General features: G+C 35.0%; 1 long non-coding RNA gene across 6 annotated transcripts; it reads right to left on the reverse strand.

The window, feature by feature from the left end:
- Nucleotides 1–1,487: 1,487 nt before the first annotated feature.
- Nucleotides 1,488–4,063, reverse strand: LOC149385320 (uncharacterized). Of its 6 annotated transcripts, XR_016301430.1 has the most exons (3): nucleotides 3,443–3,771; nucleotides 2,234–2,366; nucleotides 1,488–1,679 (listed from the first exon to the last, which is right to left on the reverse strand). It is a non-coding gene; the product is annotated as an uncharacterized LOC149385320 (long non-coding RNA). The 6 variants fall into 6 exon arrangements; XR_016301427.1 differs by lacking the exon at nucleotides 2,234–2,366 and having other exon boundaries at nucleotides 3,443–3,767; XR_016301432.1 differs by lacking the exons at nucleotides 1,488–1,679; nucleotides 2,234–2,366 and adding an exon at nucleotides 2,608–3,055 and having other exon boundaries at nucleotides 3,443–4,063.
- Nucleotides 4,064–15,971: the final 11,908 nt, after the last annotated feature.

Raw genomic sequence — 15,971 nt, forward strand, 5'->3', positions numbered from 1 at the left:
ATATATATATATATATATACACATCACTTAGTTTTAATATAACTTATATACCATATGTATCAATAATTTGTATTCTAATGAGTATGTTAAAATTCAAAAACACACTAAAGCACACATAGAATAAAACTTCAAAAACTACCACATAAATAAATCATTCACTACTAATTTATTAAAAAAAATACTAACATCACTCGAACACCAATATTTTAGCTTTTTAATTAAGCTTAAAAATTGGGATTTCACAATCTTCTCCACTTATTAAAATTTTTGTCCCGAAGATTATCAAGAAAGAAGAGAAAAACGTATGACTCTTACTTTGACATATTAACATTCTCTGAAAAGATTGGGATATTGCGATCTTATGTATTCTTTCCGCTCCTAAGCAGCTTCTTCTATATATCTTGTGATTCCGCCATAGCATTTTTACCAATGAAATCACTTTTTTCCTCAAAATTGTCTCTTCACAATCGAGAATCTGGATCGGCTTTCCTTCATACGCCAAATCTTTATGAACTTCAATGGAATCTTGGATTAAGGCGTGCATTGAGTGAGGTAGATACTTTTTAAGCATTGAGACGTGAAACACATTATGGACCGATGCTAATTCGGGATTTAATTTTAAATGGTAAGCTACTTTGCCTATTCGATCAGTGATCTCGAAAGGACCAATGTATCTCGGACTCAATTTCATTTTTTTTTCTGCCGAGACTCATCACGCCTTTGAGAGGTACCACTTTTAGAAATACCGACTCTCCCACTTGAAATCCAGTAGCCTCATTCTCACATCCGCATAGCTCTTCTGTCGGCTTTGGGCAGTTCTCATCTTGCCTCGAATCTTCTTGATAGTCTTTGTTGTGTCTCGAACAAAATATGTCTTCTCCATACTATTCTCTCCAGTTTCAAACAAATGAACTGGAGATCGACACTTTCTCCCATAAATTGCTTCATAAGGAGCAACACCGATTGAAGCTTGGTACTGTTGTTGTAGGAGAACTCAATGAGTGGAAATCTCTTGTTCAACCTCCCACCAAAATCCATGACACAAGCCCTTAACATGTCTTTTAAGGTCTGTATAGTCCTTTCAGATTGCCCACTCGTCAGGGGATGAAAACCGGTACTAGACTTTAGTTGGGAACCCATCGCCGTTTGCATGCATCTCCAAAAGTTTGAAGTGAAACGACCGTCACGATCTGAGATGATTGATAAAGTCACGCCATGTGATCTCACCATATTGTTAACCTATAATTAAGCCAACTTTTCCATGGAATAAGTGAATTTCATGGAAATGAATCCGGCTGACTTGGTCAAACTATCAACTACGACCCATATGGAATCATATCCTTCAACCGTCTTTGGTAGGCCAACCACGAAATCCGTTGTGATTTGTTCCCACTTCCACTCAGGAATCTCGATTAGTTATAACTCTCTAGCTGGTCGTTGATTGTCACGCCCCGGGAAAGATGGGGTGTGATTAGAATATAAAAAGAAACACTAATAAACTTTACATAACTAACCCACGGTGCATACTCAGTTATTTACTTTACAAGTCCAAAGATAAAAGAAAGAAAACGGAAATATAAAACCAACCTTCGACACTTGATAGTCTATCCAGCGAAAACCTTCAAACTCTCGACCACACTTAATCCCGAGGTCTTCCTAACCCTTCTCCTTCTCACATCCTGATTATAAGAAAAATTTGAGGAAATAGGGGTGAGCCTGAGGCTCAGTAGGTGCTATAGTAATGGTTTGATTTTTAAAAAAAATTTCGAAAATAATACTTACTGTATAATAATAATATTCTTGTCACGTGTAAATCACCATACACGTACAAGTATACCTTGCAGAAATATAAATTGCAGAAATGTAAATGACAGAAATTTAAATGTGTCCCTAGATACTTCTAAAACGTGTACTATCTCCTGAGCCGCCTGCCAACTTAACCCGTGGCAGTCCTCTGATCAGAGCAAGGTGCACTCTCCGCACCGTAAACATGTGTATGTGAAACCGGCTTGTCCAGGATATACGAAACATTTCCTTTCATAAATACGGGATATATGTATAATATCGAAAATATTCTCAACTTCATTATCGGATATACCGAATTGAAGTTCTGCCACATTTTCTAAAAACGGTTTTGGGTTTCGTGGCACGTTCACAAACATTTTCATTTCGAAAATAATATATACTTGAGGCCAAACCATAAAATCAAGAGAGAAGGGTTATAATAACCTACCTCGAGAGTAAGCGTCTATGTCGCTCTTCCACGAGACGTTCGCTCGTCATGTGAACCTGAACGTTCACTAAAACCGAGAATCCAGACGTTCACTTACTCCGTGAACCCTCTAAACGACTTTCAGTCTCGAGTCCTATCACGATAAATCAAACCGATCCTGAATCAGAATCCTGCGAGTAATCTATAATACTCAAACTCTAACGTACGATTTACAAATCGTAGAACCCAAAGACATATCCACTATAAGGAATCCAAGTTCTCAGAACAAAACTTCAAACGATACGAGAAAGTGTAAACTCGAACGAAAAACTACGATCAATCTCGAAACCGAGAAATAATCCCAATAAGCAAGCCTCGTTCTTCTCTTTTCCGAATTCCAAACGAAATATCAAATCTTATTATTACTAAGCTCGAGTAACCGAGAAATCAAACGTTAAATCACAATCGAGTCTTAACTCTTAAAATCCTTAAACGAGCTTAATAATAATAACGAATAATCTACTATTTTTTTCTCTTTCCAACTTGCATCGAAACCGACTTTCAAACAAATAAAACGTACTAACGTACTAACTCGAACCGATTCGTACAAAATAACTTTAACTCTGTAAATTACAACATAATAAATAAATAACTCGCTAATCCTAAACGGATGCTTCGCGAGCCTCCGAGCCAAAACCGAAACGCCGTATCCACTCGACGTTCTCCCGGTCTTGTTCGTTCTCGCCTCGTCGACACTCGCGCTATAGCTCCGTCGTTTCTCGGCCACGTCCTCGCCGTCTCGACCAGCCGTTGTGGGCTCTGCGTAGCCCGCCTAAGACGACCCTAGACCCTTGACAAATAAGACTCACAAACGAAAGCCAAACGATTCATCAAACCAAAATTCCTATACAAACCTGAAACTCAACTCAGATAAACAATAATCCATAACATTCATTCTCATTCTCGAATCATTAACTACCCAAAATCAGAATATCAGATCAACATCACACGGCCAAAACTCACGGCCAAACCACGTCACGTCCAAAAATCCAAAGAAAATTCCAATCAATCCATCTCAAATTCATAACTTTAAGCAATAAACATTACCAACCGAGTCTAATCAATATCCAAAACCAGTTAATTTCCCGAAATCACTCAAGAAACTCAAAAATCCTAAATTCACTTTCAAACCCTAGATTCCAAAATTCATTCGGGTTTGATTTCTTTTACCTTGTTTTCGGGAGATTCAATCTTCCTCGGTGTGTGTCCTTCTTTCCCGGCGTTCGTTTCCCGGTCGGCGGCCACGGCGGCTCGCGGCGGTGATTCTTCTCGGCCAAGGCGCGCGGATCCACGGAGAGCGCGAGTCATCAACTTCTCGCCGGTCTCTTCTTCTTCGTCCATCTCCGCCGCCCACCTCGCCGGAGACTCTTTCTCTCTTCCGCGATTTCGTTCTCTCTCGCGCGAACTCTACGCGTCTTTTTTTTTTCTTTCCTGCATTTCCTGCTGCTCTGCGTTTGTTTTATCTTTGCTTCATTCTTATCTCTTGAAAATGACAATGCCGACTCAACAAAGAGATAAGGCTGAATAAAGTTTTTTCCAAAATTGCTACTAAACCCTTCCTTTGTTTGTAACTTTTAATTTCCTCCACAAAAGAATATTTCCTTTCTTTAAATGTTGCAAATGAATTCCTTAATCTCAAAACTTAATACTTAGATCCCGAATCGATGGAAACAAACTTTAGAAAATTAATTACATAATTTTCTATCCATAAACTCTTTCGATATTTTATTTCCATTAACCACTGATTTGCGTCCATTCAAAATTCTAATTTGCAACATTTTTATCTTTTAAATTTCGAGATGTTACATTGATGTTCGGCCTTCACTTTTTGGCATGTAAGACATCTACACACAAAGTTTGCCACGTTTCTCTTCATTCTGTTCCACCAGAAGTGTTCTCGAATGCCCTGATACATCTTGGTGGGACCTGGATGAACTGAATATGGTGTCTCATGTGCTTCGATCAAAATATGTCTGTGTGATGCATCATCGTTGGGTACACAAATTCTTCCATCGAAATAGAGTACATCATTCTCTGAAACAGAAATTTTGACTCTTGGTTTTCTAGCGCATCATCTTTCAGTTGTGACATCTCGGGATCATGTCCTTGTGCTTCTTTGATCCCGTCAAACAATCTCGACTGCAACGTCATGTTAGCTAACCCGTCGGTGATAAACTCAAACCCCGATCTTTAGATTGCATCTTGAAGTTCAAGAGACAATGATGAAATCATCGATAATCTTGAATCCTCCTTTCTACTCAAAGTGTCGTCTACCACATTTGTCTTTCCGGGATGGTAGTGAATTCCGCAGTCGTAATCCTTCACCAGATCAAGCCATCTTCATTGCCTCATATTTAACTCCTTCTGAGTGAAGATGTAATTTAGGCTTTTGTGGTCGGTGAATATTTTGCACCTAACTCTGTATAGGTAGTGTTGCCAAATTTTTAGAGCAAAAATCACGGCAGCGAGCTCTAAATCATGAGTAGGACAATTCCTCTCGTGTTTCTTAAGTTGGTGTGACGCATATGCTACTACTCTTCCATATTGCATTAACACAACATGAAGACCTATCTTTGAAGCATCGCTATAGATATACAGAGGCTCTCAACTTTCAAGAACTATTGGGATCGGTGCGGTGGTGAGTCTTCTCTTCAGCTCGCAAAAACTCTCTTCGCATTTCTCAGTCCACTCATACTTCTTGTCTTTCTTCATGAGGAAAGTGAATGGAGTAGTTGATATAGAAAATCCTTCAAAAAATCTTCTATAATAGCCTGCTAAACCGAGAAAGCTACTAATCTCTGTCACACTTCGAGGCGGTTTTCAATCATTCACATATTCTATCTTGGAAGGATCAACAAAAATCCCATCCTTAGAACCACGTGATCAAGAAAATGCACTTTATCCAGCCAGAATTCACACTTCGCTAACTTGGCATATAGATGATGTCATCTCAATGTCCGTAGTATAACTTGAAGGTGCTCTTCGTGATCTTCAATACTCTTAGAGTAAATTAGAATGTCATCAATGATGCCAATTACAAATTTATCCAAGACGTCGCTAAAGATTCTGTTCATCATGTCCATGAATAGTCCGCGGGTGCATTGGTAAATTCAAATAGCATGATTGTGAACTCATAGTGACCATAGCGGGTGCGGAACCCGTCTTCGGAATGTCATCCTCCTTAACTCGTAATTGATGATATCTGAATCGCAAGTCTATCTTCGAAAATTCTTTTGCTCCCTTGAGTTGATAAAAAAAAGTCATCAATCCTAGGAAGCGGATACTTGTTCTTAACAGTGACCTTGTTGAGCTATCTGTAGTCGATGCACATGCGACAAGATCCATCATTCTTCTTTACAAACAAACTGGTGCTCCCCATGGTGAATGAATTGGCCGAATGAATCCCTTGTCCAATAACTCTTGAAGCTGTGATTGCAATTCATTGAGTTCAGATGGCGCCATTTCATGAGGGTGCCTTAGAGATTGGTCACGTACCAGGTAGTAGTTCAATCCAAAAAAAAAATATCTCACGCTCTGGTAGTTCTTTGGGAAAAGCATTTGCAAAGTCTCTCACCAATGTCACATCGCTCGAAGTAGCTTCTATTTCCTTAGACGTCCATTATTGATGCTAGGAATCCATAGCAACCTTTACTTAGTAATCTTATAGCTTGTAGTGTAGACATCATCATCTTTGGCTTCTTGAGCGGTCTTCCCGTGAAGGTGAAACATTTTCTCGAAGTTGGTTTGAAGGTCACTTGCTTTCTTTGATAATCAAATAGCGCATTATTCTCTTCAAGAAAATCCATTCCCAAAACGGCATCGAAATTTTTATATCTAAGACGATGAAATCGATCCTTAACTCGTTACCACTAAATTACTATACATACATATTTTAAACAATACTCTGATAATAAAACATCGCAGGGCGCTATCGTCTAACTTACTAGCCTGTTCTAATGAAAATAGAAAAAAAAAAAATTAAAGGTACAAAAAAAAGTAGAACTAACTTACTTGAGAAGGGGACAGCCGTGCGATCGAATAGCGAATAAGGTCATAGGTTCGTTGCTCTAATACCAACTGTGACGACCCGACTTTTCGGACCGTGTTACTTATCTTACTATATAAAATTTTAGGTAATTTTTTTTAAAACATAACTTGGAATATAAAGTTTGGAAACTCACAGCCAAAAAATTGTTTTCATTTAAAAACTTGATGCGAAAACAACCAAAAATCGAAGTTGCATAATCGAAATTTAAAATCAAAGTTACCATTGTAGATAATACCATAACTATTATCGTAACATTTTTCGAAATTTAAAGGATCTTAAAATACATAACTTAAAACCATATAGATAAAATATTGGGTTTGATTATTTAAAATTGAAAGCTAAGAGAAAGTGTTTTATTTTCGTGAATGACAATCATAACCCAACCCTCTCGCTATTGTCGCCGCTGGTCCACCCTTCTCATTTGTTCAAAAATTGTTTACCTACAACACGGATGGATATACATAGAATGAGCTAACGCTCAGCGAGAACAACTATAACTCACAAAATATAAGCAGATATACATAGAATGATCTAACTTCATCGAGCATAACTATAACTCACAAAACACAAGCAAATATACATAGAATGAGCTAACTTACGCGAGCATAACTATAACTCACAAAACATAAATAATAAAAAATGCATGAACCGGTCTTTAGTGTTTTAAGCTAAACCGTGCCATAAGATACCTTATTATAAGTCTATCATATTTTAATCCGGGGGTACCTTAGAGTAGTCGTACCAATTTTCAGTGCGCACTTTGGATGCGAAGATATGGGGTTGCAAGGTCCCATACTTCGCTCCATCATATAAACTTATAACATATGAGAAATTTCCCCATATGAACCCGTAAGTTGGCTCGAGAAATTCTTTGTAAGACCTCCATAGCTCGAGGCGGTACGACTCTCTTACTTATCTTTTCACTTGATAATTTTCGTTACATACATGAATGAAAAATAAAATAAACATACATAATAAATATATATGATAATATAACTAGAAATAAGAACATGTTATAAATATTCTAATTTACAACGTATCGTCACATAACACAACATAACATATCATATCATATCATCAACTCGACATATCATAACATATCACATACTAAACTCTCATATTGTATCATATCATAACATATCACATAACAAGTCTAACAGACATGTCCAAACAAATAGACATATCTTAAAAAAATATATCCAAAAAAATCACACAAATAAAAACACACACTCTATTTAATTCAGATCATATAGTCAATGTATTTATTTTCAAACGAATCCGTGTTGCAGTGAGATTATTCTAGACGACTCGAGAAAACTAGACTACTCGGGACCTAACCGGAAAGAGAAAAAATTTGGTTCAATAACCCACTGAAAAATAATTTTTCTCAAAAAAGGGTCGCTGGAAAATTTTTCAGAAAGGTGTCTAGCGTAAAAATTACTAAAATACCCCTAATCCTCGGGTAAAAGACAGAAAATAAATTGCTGCAAAAAAATCTATACAAATTCCAGTAAATAAGAAAATTGATTTTGAACACAAAGTTCTGAATCTACAAAGTCATAATCCATTTGAAAACTTGAGAAACAAAGAAAATTAACGAATCATAAAAAAATTAGGGTGTACTAAACAATCAGATCTGCACCCAAATTTTGAAACGACTGTTTAAAAATAATTCTTCATTCTAAAAATTGTAAAAATAATTGATTTGAATAGGAGACATAGTAAACAAAATGTTAAAAAAAGAATCGGGTTAAATAGATTAACGAACAATCCATACGAAGCGCTTTAAAACGGTTTTGAAAATTGACGGGAAACATTTCTACAGATCTGCGTACTGTTTTTATAATAATCGGAAAATATTATGTATTCCATGAAAAATTATCTGATTAAGGATTTAGATAGAAGATATTTAAACCTAGGGTTTTACAAAAATAATCGATGCAAAATAATGATTTTTGAAACCATGATAAGCGTTTTAAGAAACGATTTTTATTGAATCCAAACCAGATAGAAGAAATATGTAGCTATTTTTTTAAGGATAGGGTTTTCTAACTAGAGCTACGAATCATCAAAGAATAAGAGAAACGGGGGAGGGAGAGCGCAGAAGAAGGATGAAAAAAAAAGGATTGGATTTTTATATATAGAGTTTGATTAAACCATAAAAGCCCAAATATAATTATACTCCAACTCCTAACCTATTAATTATTATTATTGTTATTATTATATATATATGTATATGTATATCCTAACCCCCTAAACGCTGACTAGTATACTTTTGTTAACTTATAACTTTTAGTATAATATTATATTATATAATATAATATATTACATAATCATATATAATAACTTAATAAAGTAATCGTGAGCATATATAATTGTGAAATCTCAATATTTTTTAGCTTAATTAAAAAGCTAAAAAATTTGTGTTCGAGTTACGGTAGTTTTTTTTTTAATAAAGTAGTAGTGAATGATTTATTTATGTGGTAGTTTTTGAAGTTTTATTTTTTTATGTGTGCTTTAGAGTGTTTTTGATTTTTTTTACTATACTCTTTAGATTATAAAATATGGATATAATACATATATAAGTTATACATTATAAATAAATTATGTGGGTATAAATATACATACTTAACATATATTATATATATATATATATATATATATATATTATGATTATGAAGTAAAGTTAATGTTTGTACGTATAATATATATATATATATATATATATGTATACATAGTACATAATATATGTATTACTTATATTTATATAGTAACTAATCTAAATAACGTATTATATTATATATATGTTATGATTAATAACGCAGTAGGATTTTATACGTGTATATAAATATAAATATATAATAATAATAATAATAAGTAATATATTAATATTAGAAGTATGATTAGGGTTTGGGCTTTTAGGGTTTAATTAAGCCATATTTAAACATCCTCTCCTCTTCTTTTAACACTTTTTCTCTGCTCTCCCTCCCTCATCCCTCTATTGGTTTGAAAATTCGTAACTCTAATTAGGTATACTTTCTTTCTCTCTGGTTCGGTTTCTTTGAAAACGGTTTCTTAAAACGCTTGCTCTGGCTTCAAAAAGTATTTTTTTTGCGTTGATTCTATTTGGAAAAGTTAGGTTTATGTTTCTTCTATCTAAATCTGCAATCGAAAAATATTTTATGAAATACAGAATATTTTTATGATTATTTTCAAATCAGTGCATAGACCTGAGACCTATTCCCGATTTTCAGACTTTAAACGTTTACTGTGGATTCAACAAATTTGGTTTTGCGTTGATTCTTTTTGGAAAAGTTAGGTTTAAATGTCTTCTATCTAATCCTTTAATCGAAAAATATGTTTATCAAATACAGAATATTTGATGATTATTTTCAAAGCGGTGCGCAGACAGTTTTTGACAAAAATTTTAAAGTTAGATTTTAGCACTTCTTTTATGTTTAATAAATAGCTAAAAAAAATATTTTGGCCGTGATGCCTTTACAAAAAGTGATCCAAATTATGTTTCATACGTACTGGAATTTTTACAGAAGTTTTCTCAGAGTCTTAATTTTTCACCGAAACCCTAATAGCCAAGGGTATTTTGGTAATTTCACTTTGAAAGTCGTTTTTGAAAATTTACAGAACCTGAGTTGTCTTTAGAACTTCTTCAAAAATAGCTTAATAATTTTTTTTCCCATCGATTAGGTTCCGAGTCGCGTAGCTTTTCTGACCCGTCTAGTTTTCCCGAGCCGTCCTCGACCTACGGTCGAAATTTCTAAAACGAAAGGGAGAATAATCTCACTAAAACACGGATTAGTTCAAAAATATATTAAGTATTATGTGATATGAAGTATTTATGTATTGTGTGTGTTTGTTCGGAATGTGCTTGTTATGATATGATATGACGATATGTGAGTTTATGTTATCTTATGTTGTGTATTAGAATATCTATAAAACGTCTTATCTTTCTAGCTATGTTATCATGTATGTATATCTTATGTCGCTCATGCTTTTAACATAATAAACATGATTAATAAGTTAAGTAAGCAAGAAAGTCGTACCGCCTCGAACTACGGAGGTAACTAGAGGAATTTCTCGAGCCGAACTACGGGCTCACATAGAGAGTTCCTCATATGTTTATGTATGTGACGGGGCGTTCTATGGGAGGTCGCAGCCCCATGGTTCGTTACCAAAGTGTACACTGAAATCGGTACGGCTACTCTAGGGGACCCCCGAACTAAAATATGATAGACTTTTAGTAGGGTATCTCATGTCACGGTTAAATTTAAAGTACTAATAACCAGTTCATGCATTTTATTTTATTTCTTATGTTTTGTGAGTATAGTTATTATCGCTGAGCGTTAGCTCACTCTATGTATATACGTCCGTGTTGTAGGTAAACAACATATGAACAAGTGAGGAGTGTGGATCAGCGGCGGCGATAGAGAGAGGGTTGGGTTATGGTTGCCGTTTTCGAAAATAAAAGACTTCCACTTTACTTCCAGTTTTTCAATAATCCAAACCCAAGGTTTTATTTTTCATGGTTTAAGTTATGTTTTTTCAATTCCGTTAAAGGTTACGACTTTATTTATGGTATTTATTTACAATGGTATTTTTGGGTTTTAGTTTCCGATTATGTAACTTCGACTTTTTGGTCGTTTTCGTTCATCAAGTTTTAAATGAAAATTTATTTTTAGGTTATGAGTTTTCAAACTTATATTTTAAGTTATGTTTTAAAAAAAAAATATTTGACCTCAAATTTTCTAAAGTTTTTAAAAAGTAAGATAAGTAAGATGGTCCGAAAAGTCGGGTCTTCACAATAATCATATAATATATATATATATATATATATATATATATATATATACATCACTTAGTTATAATATATAACTTATACACGATATATATATACATAATTTGTATTTAAAAGAGTATATTAAAATTCAAAAACACACTAAAGAACACATAAATAATAAAACTTCATAAACTATCACAGAAATAAATATTTCACTACTACTTTATTAAAATAAAATACTAACGTCACTCGAACACCAATATTTTAGCTTTTTAATTAAGCTTAAAATTTGGGATTTCAAAAATAAGCAAAAGAAAATGGTATTTTTGAGGAGAAACTTGATAAAGGTTACATCATACATATTTTAATCAGAAAAGACTAGACCCATGTAGCAAGTATTTTAAAAATTCACACATACTCACTTAAAATGTCTAAATTACCCTTCCTTACTTTATTTACAAGATATTCAAATCCGAATAAAATGTGTTTAAGTCATTGAGTTTTAGCGTTTTTCATTGTTATTCGTACGTACAAAAGAGAAGATAAGTAAGAGAATGTTATTGTTGTAAGTGTAAAGACAAAAATTCGACATCTGAAAGTAATGAGTATGTTTCATAGCTATTCATCGCTTAATTAGTATATTTTTTTACAAATTTAATCCAAGTTTTGATCAATTATGTTGATATTTTGTGTTTGTTGTTTTTGTTTTGGCATAACTGTTGTCCTCTATGATTTTCGAAACATGAGTCGGTGACGTGTGGTGTATGTTATTCATGTCGGGTCCAGGGACGTGGATTTGTTTTTTGTGTGATATGCTTATGAGCTTTTTGTGATCGTCGAATGAGGTTTCTCCAGGTTCTTTAGGAAACCCTAGCCAATGACACACACCTTAGAATGTGTCATATAATAGGATTGTTTGCCTTTCTTGGTAGGGTTACGCATTAAGGTTTTCAAGGTGTCATCATGGAAAAACTCTTTTCCTTAGTGTAATATTGCTCTGTTTTCTTAGTGTAATGTTGCATTGTCATACGATGTATTCAAACACTAAGGGAGTGTATTGAGTGAAAAGTGAGGGAAGCTCACACATAAGGGGATCCTAGGTTAGACTACATGATTGGGTAGTTTCGGAGTTTGGAAACTAGGTTATCCATTGTTGTACTCATTCTACCATGGTGTTACTTATGTCACAGAAGCTGAGAAAGAGTGGAACACAGCTGAAGATGAAGATGCTCTTGCAAACTCCATGGCACTGAATGCCATCTACAATGGAGTGGACAAGAATGTGTTCAGATTGATTAACACTTGTGTTAGTGCAAAAGAGACTTGAGAAATTCTCGAGACCTCTTATGAATGTATTGACAAAGTGAAGAACTCTCGTCTCTACTTGGTTACTACAAAATTCGAGAATCTGAAGATGTTGGAAGAAGAGACAATCAACGACTTCTATGTGCGTGTGAGATATCTCTCAAATGATTCTAACTTTCTTGGTAACCGAATGTCAGATGCCAAACTAGTCAAGAAGATCCTCCGCTCCTTGCCACAGAGATTCAAAATCAAGACTACCAAAATAGAAGCAGTTCATGATACCTAGATGAATTAATTGGGTCTTTACATACTTATAAGATGTCCTTGAAAGCTGATTAGTCTAAGAAGGAAACACGGGAGTTGCCTTCAAAGCAACCAATCCAAAATTCCATTTCTCAAATTTCTTATTTTACTAATGATGCCTACGACGACACCCTAGCAATGCTTGCTAAGAATTTTGGCAGATTCATGAGAAGGCTGTAGAAGCGTCCGAACAACAACAATAGTCAATATGATTCTCCTTTTAACATAGATAGAGGTGCTCAGGGTTTCAAACATGGGAACAATTACAAGAAATGAAGAGAAGAAAAGGAATTCAGTGCACAGAGTGTGAAGGGTTTGGTCACATTCAAGTTGAATGTCCAAACTATCAGAAGAGGCAACAGTAGAATAATTTTATCACCCTCGTTTATGGAGACATTGATTCGAAAAGTGAAGAAGAAAAGGCTTATGCCAATGAAGATTAATGATGCGGTTGAATCCATCACAGATGAATATGAGTCGAACCTTCCAATTAAATCTATTGCAAGTGCTTCTTGTCCCATTCCTACTGAAAGAGGTGACAGTGACGAGCTAAGTGATGAGGTCTTTCTTTAGGCCTACAAGACTCTGTTTGTCAAATAGGCAGACGAGTCAAATGTCTTACTTAAAAAAAAGAAGATTGAAGAACTCGAAGTTTTTTGGGAATCGATGTTGACGTGAAGAAAGATTCTCATGTATCTGTGAAAGAAAGGATTGAAACTCTCCTCATTGAGAAGACCAATCTCTTGGAAGTCAACATTGACTTGAAAAAACAAGTGGCGAAGCTATTAAGTGAACTTTCCGCCATGACCAAATTAGTCCAAATGTTGAATTCAGGTACATCCAATTTGAATGATATTCTAAAGATTGGACAATCCTATTCAAGTCATAGAGGACTTGGGTAGCAACATCGTCCAGTCCTTCTGATAAAACTATTTGTACTGCTTTTGTTAAGACCGTTGAGCAGGTGTCACAGAAGATGTCTCTATCAAGCAATGGAACATCCGAAAACAGTGTTTCCCTTCACAATTCCATAAGCATCTGTAGATGTAATCAAGGTGGAAAATAGGGATATATCCGTCCATTTTGCTATTCTCTCTGTGGCAGGTACTTGGAAAGGAAGCCTCAGGGTCTAAGACTCAGGTAGTTCATTCCTTTTTGCTAATAGTAGATTCCCATATGTGAGGATTGATCTGAAGGAGAACACTATCAATAACCCTCACATGGTGGTTAATAGGGAATGGAAAGTTCGAGCTGATCATAGAGCTTAAGTTGCCTATACTTCTTTGAAAGCTACAGCTAGAGAAGATTGGTATTTTGACGTTGGGTGTTTTCGTCACATAACTTGTGATAAATCCTATTTGAGCAATGTGAAGATTTGTGCTAAGAGTTATATCACTTTGGTGATGGTGCGAAAGTTACTGTGATAGGAAAAGGACAACTTAATTTCACTAGTCTTCTTGCTCTTGATGATGTGCTATAAGTTGAAGGAATCATTGCAGATGTCTTTAGCATCAGTCAACTTTGTGATCAAGGTATGATTGTAAACTTCTCTGGAAATAGTTGTTATGTTGTCAACAAAGATAAATCTGTCACGATGAAAGGCATCATCACTCTGGATAATTGCTTTTTGTGGAATGCACCTTCTAGTAGTCCTTCTACTGCATGTCTAGTAAGAAAGGTAGATGTCACAGAATTATGGCACATAAAACTTGGGCACTTGAATCTGAAGAGCATGGCCAAAATCATCTCAAAATATGTTGTTTGTGGACTTCCTGAATTGAAGATCAAAGAAGGAAAAATTTGTGAAGAATGTCAAGTTGAAAAATAGACTAGAGTCTTTCACAAAAGTGTAAGTCACTTCACCACAAGTAGAGTTCTTGAACTTCTTCATATGGATCTCAGGGGCCATATGCAAGTTGAGAGTCTTGGTGGGAAGAAATACATTTTTGCCCGTGTAGATGAGATCTCCAGATACACTTGGGTGGAATTTTCGCTCGAAAAGTCTGATGCGTTTAAACATTTCATTCTCTTTTTGTCTCAAGTTACAACTAGATAAATAGTCTACGTCTGGGAGAATTGTGAGAATCATAAGCGATCATGAGAGAGAATTCGAAATTAGTCAGTTTTCTTAATTCTGCAACTCAGAAGGAATCATGCATTAGTTTTCTACTCCCATCAGTCCCCAACAAAAGTGGGTTATTGAGCGCAAAAACGGAACTATACAAGAAATGGCTCGAGTAACGATTCATGCCAAATGAATTTCCTACAGGTTTTGGGGCTGAAGCTGTCAACGCTGCGTGCCACATTCACAACAGAGTTTCCATTCGACCTAGTACATCTTCTACAACCTATAAAATATGGCGGGGGAGGAAGCCAAATGTTATATCCTAACAGATAGCGATCCCAGAAAAAGTTGAATGCGAAGATTGGTGAGAGTATTTTTCTTAGATATTCCACAAATAACAGAGGTTTTAAGGTGTATAACAGTCATACTAAACTGGTCATGGAATCTATAAATGTGGTGGTTAATGATGTTGAAATTTCTGAAAAATCTAAATGATGAAGAAGAAACTGTGTTTATTCCAAGCACTCCCACTGCTGTTGAGTTGAATGAAGTTTCTAACATCAACAACGACAATGGTTTTGAATCCAGTGGAGAAGAGGGCGAATCCAATGTTTCTGTTAAGAAACCTTCCAGTGCGTTAAGAAGAATCATCCAACAGATTTCATCATTGTAGATTTGAATGAGGGAGTCACTACTCGAAGAAAAGAACTAGTGAACTATATTGAAATGATTGGGAATGTTTGTTTCACCTCCAAGAATAAGCCAAAGAATGTCACTGAAGCTCTTGATGATGAGTATTGGGTTCAAGCCATGCATGAAGAGCTGGTTCAATTTCAAAGACGTGGAGTATATATGGGACTTGTTCCTAGACCTGTGACGACCCGACTTTTCGGACCGTCTTACTTATCTTACTTTTTAAACTTTAGAAAATTCTTTAGAAAAATTGGAGGAATTTTTTTTTTTAACTAATCCAATCAAGGCGAACTAAAATTTTGAAGATCTTAAAAAGAAACAAAACATTAAGAAAAATTTAGATTGCATTTAAAACAAATTAATTAGAAAAATACTTAACCAAAACCAAAACAAATTTTAAACCAAACATAGCGGCAATAATACTAAAACATAATCCATATACTAAATCTCAACCAAATTAGAAAACTCTTTGATACTTCATAACTTTGAA

Source organism: Urtica dioica, chromosome 9 (genome assembly GCF_054948205.1).
Source record: "Urtica dioica subsp. dioica isolate 48M chromosome 9, U.dioica_male_clone48M_v1_H2, whole genome shotgun sequence".
In the NCBI taxonomy this organism is placed as follows: domain Eukaryota; kingdom Viridiplantae; phylum Streptophyta; class Magnoliopsida; order Rosales; family Urticaceae; genus Urtica; species Urtica dioica.